The sequence below is a fragment of the Mirounga angustirostris genome, unplaced genomic scaffold, assembly GCF_029215605.1.
Source record: "Mirounga angustirostris isolate CCGP_5_RB_7025 unplaced genomic scaffold, mMirAng1.0.hap1 SCAF_2, whole genome shotgun sequence".
NCBI lineage: Eukaryota > Metazoa > Chordata > Mammalia > Carnivora > Phocidae > Mirounga > Mirounga angustirostris.
The window spans coordinates 129,658,478-129,671,771 of NW_026991710.1; the positions used below are offsets into that span (position 1 = coordinate 129,658,478).

At 42.9% G+C, this 13,294-nt stretch overlaps 1 long non-coding RNA gene across 6 annotated transcripts in view; it reads left to right on the top strand.

The window, feature by feature from the left end:
* Nucleotides 1–6,971: 6,971 nt before the first annotated feature.
* The window catches only part of LOC123848152 (uncharacterized), a 143,617-nt gene continuing 137,294 nt past the window's right edge, over nt 6,972–13,294 (top strand). For 5 of the 6 annotated variants that reach the window (XR_010409592.1, XR_010409593.1, XR_010409591.1 and 2 more), the window contains exon 1: nt 6,972–12,434. This is a non-coding gene — a long non-coding RNA (uncharacterized LOC123848152). The remainder of the gene's footprint in view (nt 12,435–13,294) is intronic. The other variant, XR_010409594.1, reaches the window with a different exon arrangement.

The window sequence follows — 13,294 nt, forward strand, 5'->3', positions numbered from 1 at the left end:
AATTGCATACCGCAGTAACATGTGATCTCCAACAGTTCTCATGTATTTTTCATCAGTTTAAGTGCAATACTGTAAACAATGAATAACACCATGGGACCTATACAAAGTGCTACTAGTGATCAGGAAGTGCTCTCAAGAAGCAAAGATAAATCATGACATTGCAAGAAAAAGTTGAATTGTTTGATAGGTACAATGGATTGAGGTCTGCAGCTGCAGTTGCCCGCCATATCAAGGTATATGAATCTGGGGGCACCTGGGTGGCCAGTCGGTAAGCGTTTGCCTTTGGCTCAGGTCATGACCCTGGAGTCCCAGGATTGAGTCCCACCTCAGGCTCCCTGCTCAGCCTGGAGTCTGCTTCTCCCTCTGACCCTCCCCCCTCTCATGCTCTCTCTCTCTCTCTCTGTCTCTAATAAATAAATAAAATCTTTTTTTTTAAAGATTAATTTATTTATTTATTTGAGAGAGAGAGAATGAGAGAGAGCAAGCACATGAGAGGGGGGAGGGTCAGAGGGAGAAGCAGACTCCCTGCCGAGCAGGGAGCCCGATGCGGGACTCGATCCAGGGACTCGATCCAGGGACTCCACGATCATGACCTGAGCCGAAGGCAGTCGCTTAACCAACTGAGCCACCCAGGCGCCCTAAATAAATAAAATCTTAAAAAAAAAAGAATAAATGAATCCAGCACAAGGTCCATTACAAAAAAAGGAAACTTCATGAAGTCATCACTGCAACTTGCAGCTATGCCATCAGGAATGAAAACCTTGCACTTTTTGTGAAATACCTTTTTATTTCATGATGAAAATGCAGTTTTGGGCACCTGGGTGGTGCAGGTAGTTAAGTGTTCCACTCTTGGTTTCAGCTCAGGTCGTGATCTCAGGGTCATGAGATCGAGCCCTGTGTCAGGCTCCTTGCTCAGCACCAAGTCTGCTTGAGATTCTCTCTCCCTCTCCCTCTGCCCCTCCTGCTCATGCTTTATCTCTCTCTAAAATAAATAAATAAATCTTTTTTCTTTTTAAAGATTTTATTTATTTATTTGACAGAGAGAGACACGGCGAGAGAGGGAACACAAGCAGGGGGAGTGGAAGAGGGAGAAGCAGACTTCCCGTGGAGCAGGGAGCCCGATACGGGGCTCAATCCCAGGACCCTGGGACCGTGACCTGAGCCGAAGGCAGATGCTTAATGACTGAGCCACCCAGGCGCCCCTAAATCTTAAAAAAAAAAAAGAAAATGTAGCTTTTATGTGAGTGCAGGATTACTCTAAGAAAGGTATACTTATATACTCTAGTATGTTTTTAAAAAGCAAAGTCATTACATGACAACTTAAAGCAAAAAGAAGATGAAGGATCTAATGTCAGTTAAGGATGATTTGGTAACTAGAAAGGGCTTAAAAAATGTCAAGAGAACAGGGACAGCAGGTTCTGGTGACCAAGAGGTGGGAGATGAGCTCCCAGGGCCCTTGAGAAAAACAATAAGGAGAAAGGATATCCGCCTGAATAGGTTTTTAATGCAGACAAAAGTATCTTATTCTGGAAAAAAAAATGCCACAAAGGTCATTTTTTTTTTGGTAAGGAAGAGAAGAGAACATCAGGATTTAAGGCAGGAAGGGATAGGCTAACTCTACTGTTTTGTGCAAATGCAGTCAGGTTTGTGATCAGAACTGCCCTTATCTATAACCTTGAAGGAGAAAGATAAAGATAAACATTAGCTGCCAGTCTTTTGGTTGTACAATGAGAAGTCCTGGACAATAAGAACCCTTTTTCTAGGGGCGCCTGTGTGGCTCAGTTGGTTAAGCGACTGCCTTGGGCTCAGGTCGTGATCCTGGAGTCCCGGGATGGAGTCCCACATCGGGCTCCCTGCTCAGCGGGGGGTCTGCTTCTCCCTCTGACCCTCTTCCCTCTCGTGCTCTCTGTCTCTCATTCTCTCTCTCTCAAATAAATAAATAAAATCTTTAAAAAAAAAAAGAACGCTTTTTCTGGATTGGTTCCATTGATGATTTGTCCCTGAAGTCAGGAAGTGCCTTGCCAGTAGGGGACTGCCTTTTAAAATTCTTTTGATATTGAACAATGCCCAAGAGTTCAGCACCAAAGGTGTTGAAGTGGTCTACTTATCCTCAAACACAATGTCTCTAATTCAGCCTTGAGATTAGGGGGTCCTAAGGACTTTTAAGGCTCATTGCACATGGTACTCAATGGAAAGGATATTCCACGCTATGGAAGAGAACCCTGATAGAGAGAACATCATGAAAGTCTGGAAGGACTATACTATTGAAGATACCATCATTCTTATAGAAAAAAGCTGTGAAAGCCATCAAGCCCAAAACAATAAATTCCTGCTGGAGAAAACTGTGTCCAGATGTTGTGCATGACTTCACAGGATTTACAACAGAGCCAATCAAGGAAATCATGAAAGAGATTGTGGATATGGCAAAAAAAAAAAAAAAAAAAAGGTGGGGACTGAAGGGTTTCAAGATATGGATCCTGTAGAAATTCAAGAGCTAATAGACACCACACCAGAGGATTTAACAGAAGATGACTTGATGGAGATGAGTGCTTCTGAACTAGAGCCAGACCATGAGGAGGAAGACCTAGAAGCAGAAGCAGCAGTGCCAGAAAACAAATTGACATTAGACAATCTGGCAGAAAGGTTCTGATTATTCCAGACTGTAATTGACTTCTTCTAGGACATGGACCCTTTTTGATATGGGCACTGAAACTAAAGCAAACAGTGGAAGAAGGACTGGTACAGTATAAACATTTTTAGAGAAATGAAAAAGCAAAAAAGTCAGACAGAAATTATGATGTGTTTGCCTCTCCTGCCTCCCCTTCCATCTCCTCCACCTCCTCCCCCTCTGCCACCCCGAGACAGCAAGACCAACCCTCCTCTTCCTCCTCGTCACCCTACTCAACGTGAGGACAACGAGATGAAGACCTTTATGATGATCCATTTTCACTTAATGAATAGTAAGTAATCATCATGCCATACAGTTAATAAACTTATCTGTTGTGTATGTGTGTGAGCATCTTCATGTAAAAATCTAGTAGCTGTATGGCAAGAGCTGTATGAGACATTTTTGTGTCATTATCATCATCATTGCCTAAGTATTCATCCTATAGAACATGTGCGTGCAAGACTTGTATGGAAGTGGGCAGTCTATCTTTACATAGGCATGAGGTGAGTGCTATTTAATATAAAATTAATAATGTGTTAGTTTTATTATTGTTTTATAATTTTGGTTGCAAAGAATTACATTACTGCACAGTACTTCTCTCTCACTCTTGTAACTGGAGAAACTGTCTATCAGCCTATTGTCACAGGTGTCTATTTAAAAATATACATAACAATGTTTCTAATACTGTATTATAAATATGACTGTAATACTGTATGCCATAAAAATTTTAGAATGACTTCTCAATTAGTGTATAGCCTAGGTTACCGTGAAGCAATCGTACTGATTACACTGGGCTGCCATAAAGCAATCATATTGCTGCCTGCTTCATTATCAATGCATGAATCATTATACCTGTAAGTAAATATGAATTTCTTTTTCAATTGTCTTTTCATTTTTGATGTCTAAGTGTAAGTAGTATGTATAACATATACAGTGTTTTGTATCATGTAAGACAATATTGATCTGGGTACTAACAGATAATTTGTCTTGTAAACAGATGATGTATTGATAGAGTATTGTAAATCTATTTTCTCTTCCTTAGGAGATATATATATATATATATATATATTTTTTTTTTTTTTTTTTGTGAGAGAGGAGGAGAGGGAGTGGGGAGCAGGGGCAGAGGGAAAGGGACAGAGAGAATCTTAAGCAAGTTCTACGCCTAGGGTGGAGCCAGGGCTTGATCTCAGGACCCTGAAATCATGACCTGAGCTGAAATCAAGAGTCAGAAGCTTACTGACTAAGCCACCCAGGTGCCCCTCCCTAGGATGTTCTTAATAACATTTCTTTTCTCTAGCTTACTTTATGGTAAGAATACATACACAATAATAACAATTATATATACAATATATATATTAATCAGCTGTTTATGTTATCACTAAAGCTTCCAGTCAACAGTAGGGTATATGTAGTTAAGTTTTTGGGAGTCAAAAATTACACATGGATTTTTGACTGTATGCAGGGTTGGCTTAAGGGTCAACTGTATTTTGAGGCCGATTTTTAGAAGAACTTCAGTGCCAGGCCAAGTAGTATGGTATCTTACCTGACAGGCAGTGGGGAGACTTTGAAAGTTTGTGGACAAGAGAGAGCCAGGACTCAAAGTATGCTCAAGGAAGATTGATCTGATGGGAACTATGGATTGGAGGTTCCTGGGAGTTATTTCTTGAAGTAATCAAAGCCTGAGCCAGGGTGCTAGTGGTAGGAACTGAAAAGAGTGAACAGATGCATGAGATGGGCTTTGGCTACAGAGCAGATTGGTATGTGAGGGAGAGGGCAATGTTAAAGATGGCTGAAGCATCAAATCTGGGTAAGTGGGAGAGCATGGAAGAGAAAGATGAAGCCCAGGAGAAAGAACTGGCTGAAGATAGGAATCTGAAGTGTGCCATTTAGACACATTGGCTAGAGGTAGCAGCTGGCTCTCTAGGCCCAGCAGATTCTCATGGGTGGGGAGACTGTTGAGTAGGTCTGACAGGGCACTGGGTGGGAGCATAAAGGAGAAAAAGCATGGCCATGCAACGTGGAAGGGCTCAGAATTTGACTTCATTCCAAAATATTTTCCTTCTTTGATGGGCCCTATTCTAGGTGCTGGAATTCAGGATGAACAAGGACAGGTCACTGGTTTCATGGAGCTTTTCCTTTTTATAGGGCAATTAATTGGGCCAAATTCTTAGAGCCCTAAACCATAGCTTTCCTTCACTAGTGATCCTTTTCAATGGGGAATAATTCACCATCTGTTCCATCTCAATCTGAAGGACTTCCAGCTCCTTGAGCAATTCTGGACTCCACCCATCCCCCTGCAGAAGTAACTACTAGTCTCACTTCTGTCACTGTAGATTTGTTGTTTGTTTTTGAAATTTAATATACAAACAATCACACGTTTTGGGGGCTTAGTTTGCTCAATACTGTGTTGTTGAATAGAGTAGTAGTTTCTTTTTTTTAAATTATTATTCCTGGGTATTTCACTGCACAAACACCCCACATTCTATGTATCCTTTCTACTACCGGTAGACATTTGGGTTTTCAGTTTGGGGCAATTAAGAATGGATCTGTTATGAACACTTGCATCCATGATATTTGAAGGACAAATGCACTCATTTTTCTTTGGGGTTTACCTAGGAGTGGAATCACTGGGCAGGTAACTATTAAGCATCTGCTCTGTATCAGGGTCTGTGCTGGGTGCTTGATATTAAACGTGAGCAGAACAAACATGGTCCCTGCTCTCATTGATTTTACCAACCAGTGGAATTTAACATAAATAGTCAGACTGAATGACAGAGGAAATAAGTACTCTGGAAAAAAGTAAGATGTAAGATACACTTCAAACTTTGCCAGCACCCAGAGGGCAGCATGTAATCTCTAGGGAGAACCACAGGGCCTGAGCATTACCACGCTCCCTAGAGGCAAATGACTGGTGACCCACTGCTCTCAGGGCTGGACCAGAGGTGGGTTTTGAGTGGGGCTTCGGTGGAAGGAAGTGAGGAGTTCAGCTTGGCGGGCTGAGGGCCCTGCAGGCCCAGTCCTCAGGCCTGGGGTACACTTCTGGCCTTGATCTCTGGTTCTGGAGGTGGTTGGGATAATTGAGAGCTTATGCCCCACTCCCCAAAGACTGGTTTTAGCACATATGCAACCTGCATTTTAATCTTATTCCTTCTGACTGGAAGCATTTGGAAATGGTCCTTGCCCCTGGTTTTAAAAGGTGGCATTATTTTATGAACATTTAGACATTGATTAATAAAATTCCGAACCCATTAACTAATGGGGGAAATGCCAAACTTTTTTGTGTATCCAAGAAAGTAAATGCAATAAAAACTATCCCAAAAGGTAAGTTAAATTATATATAGCCTTTGCGTTTTTTTTTTTTTTCCTCCTGATGGTCCCACCAGATGTTTTAAAATGCAGGACACAGGCCTTTTTTCAGTTTTCTCCAGGGAAAGAAAAGAAAAAACTTGGCTCGGATCTACTAACTTTCAGGAGGAAAAAAAAAAAAAAAAAGAGGTAGGGCGGTAGGAAGTCTGTTGGGAATCCCCAGGGCGCTGGTTCATAAATGTGGCGGCAAGGGGGCAAGATCGTTGTTTCTTTTTTTTACCCACTTTGTCTGACTTAGCCCCGCCTACCATTCCCAGAAGCCCGTGAGGAGTTCCGCTCTGAAGCTTTCGATCTCCCATCAGCGCGCGAGGCCCCGCGGCGGCGGCGGCGGCGGCCATCTTGCTTCTTCCTCGTGGAGCCGCGCGCGGCGGCGGCCATCTTGCTTCTTCCTCGTGGAGCCGCGCGCGGCGGCGGCCATCTTGCTTCTTCCTCGTGGAGCCGCGCGCGGCGGCTTCCAGGCAGGGCCTCGGTTCCGGGGTCCCCGTGGGGGCGCCCAGCCAGTGCCGGACCCTGGTCACGGAAGTGTGGTGTCATCAGCACCCCTCCCCAGCCGCTTTCTCAGGCTCTAGGTTCCTTTTGTAGACGGAGATCTTAATTTTTCGGCCCTCCCTCAACCCCCATCCAGGTTTTCTGGGTCTGAAGGGAAAGAACACAGCTAACAACAAAACCAAAAAACCCCGAGGGATAACTGGAATCCTTCTGGGCCCCGCGGTCTCATCCAGCTCCTGCGGTGGTGGCGCCATCACTGCCACGAAGTGGAAGCTGGGCTCGAGGAGAACCACCTGCCCGGAGGGACGTGCCAGGGGAGTGTGGCGGGATCCCTCGGGGCTGGCGGGGCTGGCGGGGCTGGCGGGGCTGGCGGGGCTGGCGGGGCTGGCGGGGCTGGCGGGGCTGGCGGGGCTGGCGGGGCTGGCGGGGCTGGCGGGGTGGGAACAGCCTCTCCCCAGCAGGGGCACGCGGACCGACGTTTGTTCCTCCGTGTGACCTTTCCTTTGTGACTGTCCATCTGGGAAGCGTAAATAATCATACGCGCGCATCAGTACCAACAGCGGGGCATGGACCTGGAGATGGCTGGCAGGATGATCTGGCTTCATGCAGTCAGCTGATGTGCCACTGCCATCTGTTTGTTTGTTTGTTTGAAGTAGGGAAGGAAGTTTTATCAAGTAACACCCTCCCTCTCCCCAGCTAGGAAACACCCAGGATTCTAACAGGGAGTCCTGGGTAGGGACAGGGGAACAGGCAGAGAAGAGGAGATGAAGACAACCAGAAGAGGCTGGGGTGAGACAGGGCAGTGAGGAAGAAGAAAACAAAACAACAAAAAAAAGAGGCTCTGCTGCTAGCTGATATTATGACCTTGGGAGAATCCTTTCATCCCCCTGAACTTGGCAAAAATGAAGAAACTATATAGCATATTGCTTAAGCGGTGGGCTCTAAGGCCAAACCCTGGATTCTTCTCTACTCTACTACTTCCCAGCTGTGTGAGCCTGGGCAATTACCTTATGCTCTCTGAGCTAGTTTCCTCACCATTTAAATGGGCATGTTAGAGTTGTCATGAGATTTAGACAAAATAAGGAAAGCACTTAGTAAAGGACTTGGCACATATTAAATGTTTAATATATTAGCTATTGTTCTTATCTGTCTCCAGGGTAGGCTAATGGAATGCACACAGACAATATTTTTATCTTGATCTCATATATATAACAGCTCATATATTTTTTTGTTTATATCATGCATGCTCAAGTTCTTTAATATATAATGGCTTTTCATGAGAATCCTAATATCTTGCCTTATTTGTTTTAAGGTTATTGTGGGCAAATGTTTTAGAGGAAAGGGAGATGAACCAGATAGTGATACACTATCGTTTCCTACACAAATAAAATAGTTTATTGTAGATGTTAGGATTTAGCACTTATTACATATTTTGAAGACTGTTAATTTCCTTCTCCATCTTTCCACTTTTATTCTAGATTTCTTCTTGGCACAGCCTAGTTGTTGCTGTATTAATAACCCAGAAATCTCATTGGCTTAACATAACACAAGTTTACTTTTCATACACATGATATGTCCTGTGTGAATTGGCAGAGGCTTGCTGCACATTGGTCTCTCAGAAACTCAAGATGGAGGCTCCATATTCATGTGCCTCCATGTTCACCACTGCTGGGGGAAGAGAATGTCTCATATTATGCACTGGTCCTTAAGGTTCCACTAAAGTAACACAAGGGCAGTTCTCTGAAGCTGAACTGCTTCATTAAGTGCCGAGTCTTCCTTTTCTAGATGTGATTTTTCTTAGTTATCTACTCACCTTTTTCTTGAGTTGGGTTTCGGAGAAAGTATGGTAAAAATAATAAGCCAATGGTGATTTTTTCCCCCCAGCATTAAATTAGGGCCCTTTTTACTCTCACAAGGGATTTTGGTACCAGTGAGAGGAGGACGTATTTTATTTTCTCAAAGTTTCTCCCTCTTCACTCATTTTCAATGTACTGTTTTCCTAAATTCCTGGTTTTCTGAAATCCTCAAGGAAAGAAACATGAAAGATTCACACTCTGTCATCATCACCTACTACAAAAACTTGGTTGGCATGTGGTTATCTCCCACATTCAACCCAAACTACCCCTGTGTGGTAGCCTAGGCAAGTGAGATGCTTTCAGGGGTCTGACCCACCTCTTCATTTCATGCACCTAGTCAGAATGGCTGTGGAATGGGTATGACAGGAGAAATGGACATCGGTAAAGCAGATGGGTCATTCACTCAGCAAACATTAATTGAGCACCTAGTATATGCTGAGCACTGGGCCAGTTCTTCTAAGTCACCATAGTGATTCAGTTGGACTCTGATCTTAGCTAGGGAAGAAAGCAAGTATGGGTTTTCCCAGAGAGCAGTCTGATGCAGTGTGACCCTATGACTTCTCCACCTTTGTAACATACACTGTCTGCTCAGGAAGATTTATCTACTGGTGGATTCTGGAAGGATCCCAAACTCACCATGCTCACTGTTGCTAGCCAAGCTTCCGTTACTTCCCTCCCTCCACCAAGACTCAACGTCAATCCAGATCCTACCCATCTTTGGAAGTCAGCTGAAGACTTATGCCTTTTCTCAGCTCCGTAGGCTTCCAAAATTCATCCAGCTCCTATCTTCAGAAACCTTATTGGACACACCATCTCTGCAACTTGTTTGGACAACTATCTAATATGTTTTATTACTTAAACATTTTATTTTGGGGGGCTAGTATCTTTATATCAGGTTTCTTTAAGCTTTAAGAAAAGGATCTTGTTTCTTCTTGAATTGATGGATAAAAAATGACTATCCCATAGAAGGTATTCAATGGCTAAATTCCGCTCAATGTCTAGTCTTTCAGTAATAGATGTTTGATAAGTACACATCAAATAGAAGTAAACTTGACATTGCTCTTTTTTCTTTTTCAAGGAAGATGGAAAGAGAAGCTATGACTGCCCTTATTCCTATGGCTTTGCCTCCTTGCTTTCTAGCTTGGGCACATGAGAATTTTCAAGGTAGTTTAGGTGGTTGTAAAGCAAGATCAATACAAGTCAGAGGATGCTAACCACTATTGTGTCTAAACACTGACATCTGGGATGCCAGGTCTTCGGTTCTTTCATTTGTCATCATCTTTTTCAGGCACTTTGGTGGGCAAAGATCATGGTTCACTTTTTTTAACCACTAAGATGTGGAGAGAATAAGATGGATGCAAAAGATGAATTCAAGCAAAGTTTATTATAAAATTATATGAGGAATTTGATGTCTTTACTAAAACCTATTACAAAATGTGTGTAGTTTTCGCAAGGGAAAAAAGTCTTTAATTGCGTCAAAAAACTGTAGAAACAAGGGGGTTGAAGTGACATGCATGAAGGGAGTCTTCTTGGTCTTGACCAATTAATTTTGCAGCCCGTTCTTAGTTCCTGTTTCTGAGTGGCCCCTCCTCAGCCTCCCATGCATGAGGATTTACTGGTGCCCTGATTCCATAACTTAACTTTCTTCCTCTCGTTTTCTTTTGGGCACTAATATCTAATGGAGTTAGGCTGCAATAACACAGTTTGTCCCTGTCTAACATGCAGTGTTATGTCTGAGCGTTTTGACTGAGCAGAATAAATTAGTGTCTTGTTTTATTAGTAGTACAAGTTCAGAAGAGTAGGTTTATTTAAAGTGAGAGATAAGCTGCATAGTAAAGGAAAAGACTGAATGAAAATGTCACTTGTTGAAAGAAGTTGCTTAGTTTTCTGCCACTCTCCCACTGGGCCAAGCTTCCTCCTTACCGGGATCTATGTGCAGGCAGTTTTCAATATCCTAAGCAAGAAAATGGATCATATTTTCAACTCCATTATATGCCTTCTTCCTCATTTCTGATCTTAAGGGCAGTGTAGAAAATTATCGTTCTTCATTATTTGAGGGGGGTGGTTGTGATCTTTTCTTCTTGGAAGTCCCCATCTCCGGCTCAGCAATTCCTCCAACTTTCCTGCTCTTATGCTCCCCCTCCCCCCACTCAGTTCATTTGACCCCACTCGGAGGCCTTAGAGAGGCTTCCAGTGGCTCTGCAAAGGAGGCCTGAGGGTCTCACCTTCTGTTCTGAAGGCTAAGGCTTCTTCTCTTATTCTGCACAATTCCCTCCACTCTGAGTCTGATTTCCCTCAAGACATACCTAGTCTCAGTGTTCCAGCCACTGTTTTCTTCTTCCCACACTTCTAGAAATTTCCCATTGTTTTATGAGGCCTTTCCCAACTGCTTGGGAACAGAGTGGCTCTCTCTCCTGGAAAGTCATCAAGTGGCTTCCCTGCCACTCATTACTTCTTACCTAATAAGAATGATAATAGTAGAGATAATAGCAATTGCTAACACTTATATAGCACTTATGTGCCCTTCACAGCCCTAAGCATTTTACATAAGCTAACTGATTAAATTTGGCCACAATCTTTTGAGGTGGTTTGATGGTTACTTTTTTTTTTTTAAATTTTATTTACTCACTTGACAGAGAGAGAGAGAGCGAGAGAGAGAGCGAGCACACAAGGAGGCAGAATGGCAGGCAGAGGGAGAAGCACACTCCCCGCTGAGCAAGGAGCCTGATGTGTGGCTCCATCCTAGGATCCTGGGATCATGACCTGAGCCGAAGGCAGATGCTTAACCTACTGAGCCACCCAGGTGCTCCTGATGGTTAATTTTATGTGTCAACTTGGCTAGGTGAGGGTCCCCAGATAGGTAGTCAAACATCACTCTGGATGTTTTTGTGAGGGTGTTTTTCATGAAATTAACATTTAAATCCATGGACTTTGAATAAAAACCCATAATTGGGTGGGCCTCATCCAATCAGTTGAAGGCCTGAATAGACCAAAAGTCAGGCCTCCCCTGAGCAAGAGAGAATTTTGCCAGCAGATAGTCTTCAGACATGAACTGCAACATCGCTCTTCCCTGAGTCTCCAGCCTGCTGGCCCACTCTGCAGATTTTGGACTTGTCAGCCTCCATAACTGTATGAGTCAATTCCTTAAAATCTCTTTCTATATATAGAAATAGGATTTATACATGTCTTATTAGTTCTATTTCTCTGGTGAACCCTGACTGATACCAGTGTGTATTTTCATGATTATTCTATTTTACAGATGTGACAACTGGGGCACAGAGAAGTTAGGTAACTTGCCCAAGGTCATCAGTACTAGTAAGTGGTACAGTTGAGATTCTATCTGACTCCTGGGTGTATACTTTTCACCATGAGATTAAATATATGCCATTTATATTGTATTCAGAGTTGTTTATCAGTCTCTTTTATATATGTTTTATTTTTATTTTTTCTGGATTATTTATGTTTTCCTTTTGTCAGTTTTGAGTAAGCTGAATCTGCCCATCTGATGAATGTGACATGTAGAGAACCAGCCTAGACTTTTGGAAGAGTTTAGGGCAGTTGCATGAATGGTGCTCGCTGTAAAGGCAGTTAGTGATTCAGATTGTCTGCTTCTTGACCATTTTCCTTTCTTTCTGATCATTATCTCAAAACTAAGATCCCGTAATTTCACTACTGGACAAAATTTTAGGCAGTGTTTTAGAATTGTATTTTGGTTTCCCTAAGCAAATATTTCAGAATAAAAGATAGTCAACATTTTAGGAGAGTTGGGTCTTTAGAGGTTTAAGTGTATATGATACACTTTCTGTAAATTGTAAAGCATAAACACTAATAGGGGTTAAAACCATCCTTGCTATTTTGAAGCAAACAGAATCCCTCCAGGAAATAGAACTGGGCCACCGAGTCTGAGGAGACCCCAAGCTGTGGAAACAGTGTCCCCCCCTTGGCCCTTTGATGGAGTCTCATTTCCTCCGGGTGAAAGTGTGGGAGCCGGTTTCCTACTGTAACATTCACGCTTGCTCTTCCTTATGCATCGTCTCAATGGAATTGTATTTAAAGTAAGTCCCCAATGAAGGCATTTTGTTTCTAAAAGTCAGTGAAAGCTCTGTGACTTCAACAGCTCTGTTGGCACCTTTGTTCTTGGAGCAGTTTTCATTTTCCATTGGCACCATGTGATTGTTTCCGCAGGCATTTTCTTTTATTTTCTGAGGTACCAGGCAGAACCAGCAGGGGAGAACGGGCGCCCAGTGGGAGACCTCTCTGTCTGTCTCTTTCTGTCCATCAGTCTCTGTTTCTCTCTCACACATACACACACACAGAATCTTCTTTAAGCAGTTTACCACAGCACCATTTTCAGCCTTTCAGGCTATCAGGCACCAGAGTGTTTAAAGTTTTAATAGGCTTAGAGGTGACTCTAGAGTCTACCAACATCTGCATTCATCTGTAATTTATGACTGCCTCTTATTTAGTTGGTTTAGTAAATTGTACCTAAGAGTATTCTTTGAGACTTGGCAGCCTGGTGTACAGTTTCACGATTCAGCTGTGTTTTTGCCAACTATTTGGCTCCCCCCTCCTTTCTTTTGGATGACATTCTCAAATACTTAATTTGGAGCTTTGGTCTGGAACACACTTTATCAGACACCTTTTGCGTGCCAAGAGACCCCTTATACATTCTGGTAAGGCTAACTTTCCACATGCTAACACATTTATTTCTAAATCGTTTTTAAAGCCACCACATTTCCAAATAACAGAAGGTAAAGTGTGGTACATTTAGACCACTTGGTTCTTGTGGCCTCGTTTCTCTCCGCATCCTCCATTTTAGTTGAGGGGAAATTCTTCTCTAAGCAGAGAGGTGAGGGTGATGGTACCTAACCAAAACATAAAATTAGTATCTATTGCAAAAGACATTTAAAAGGGC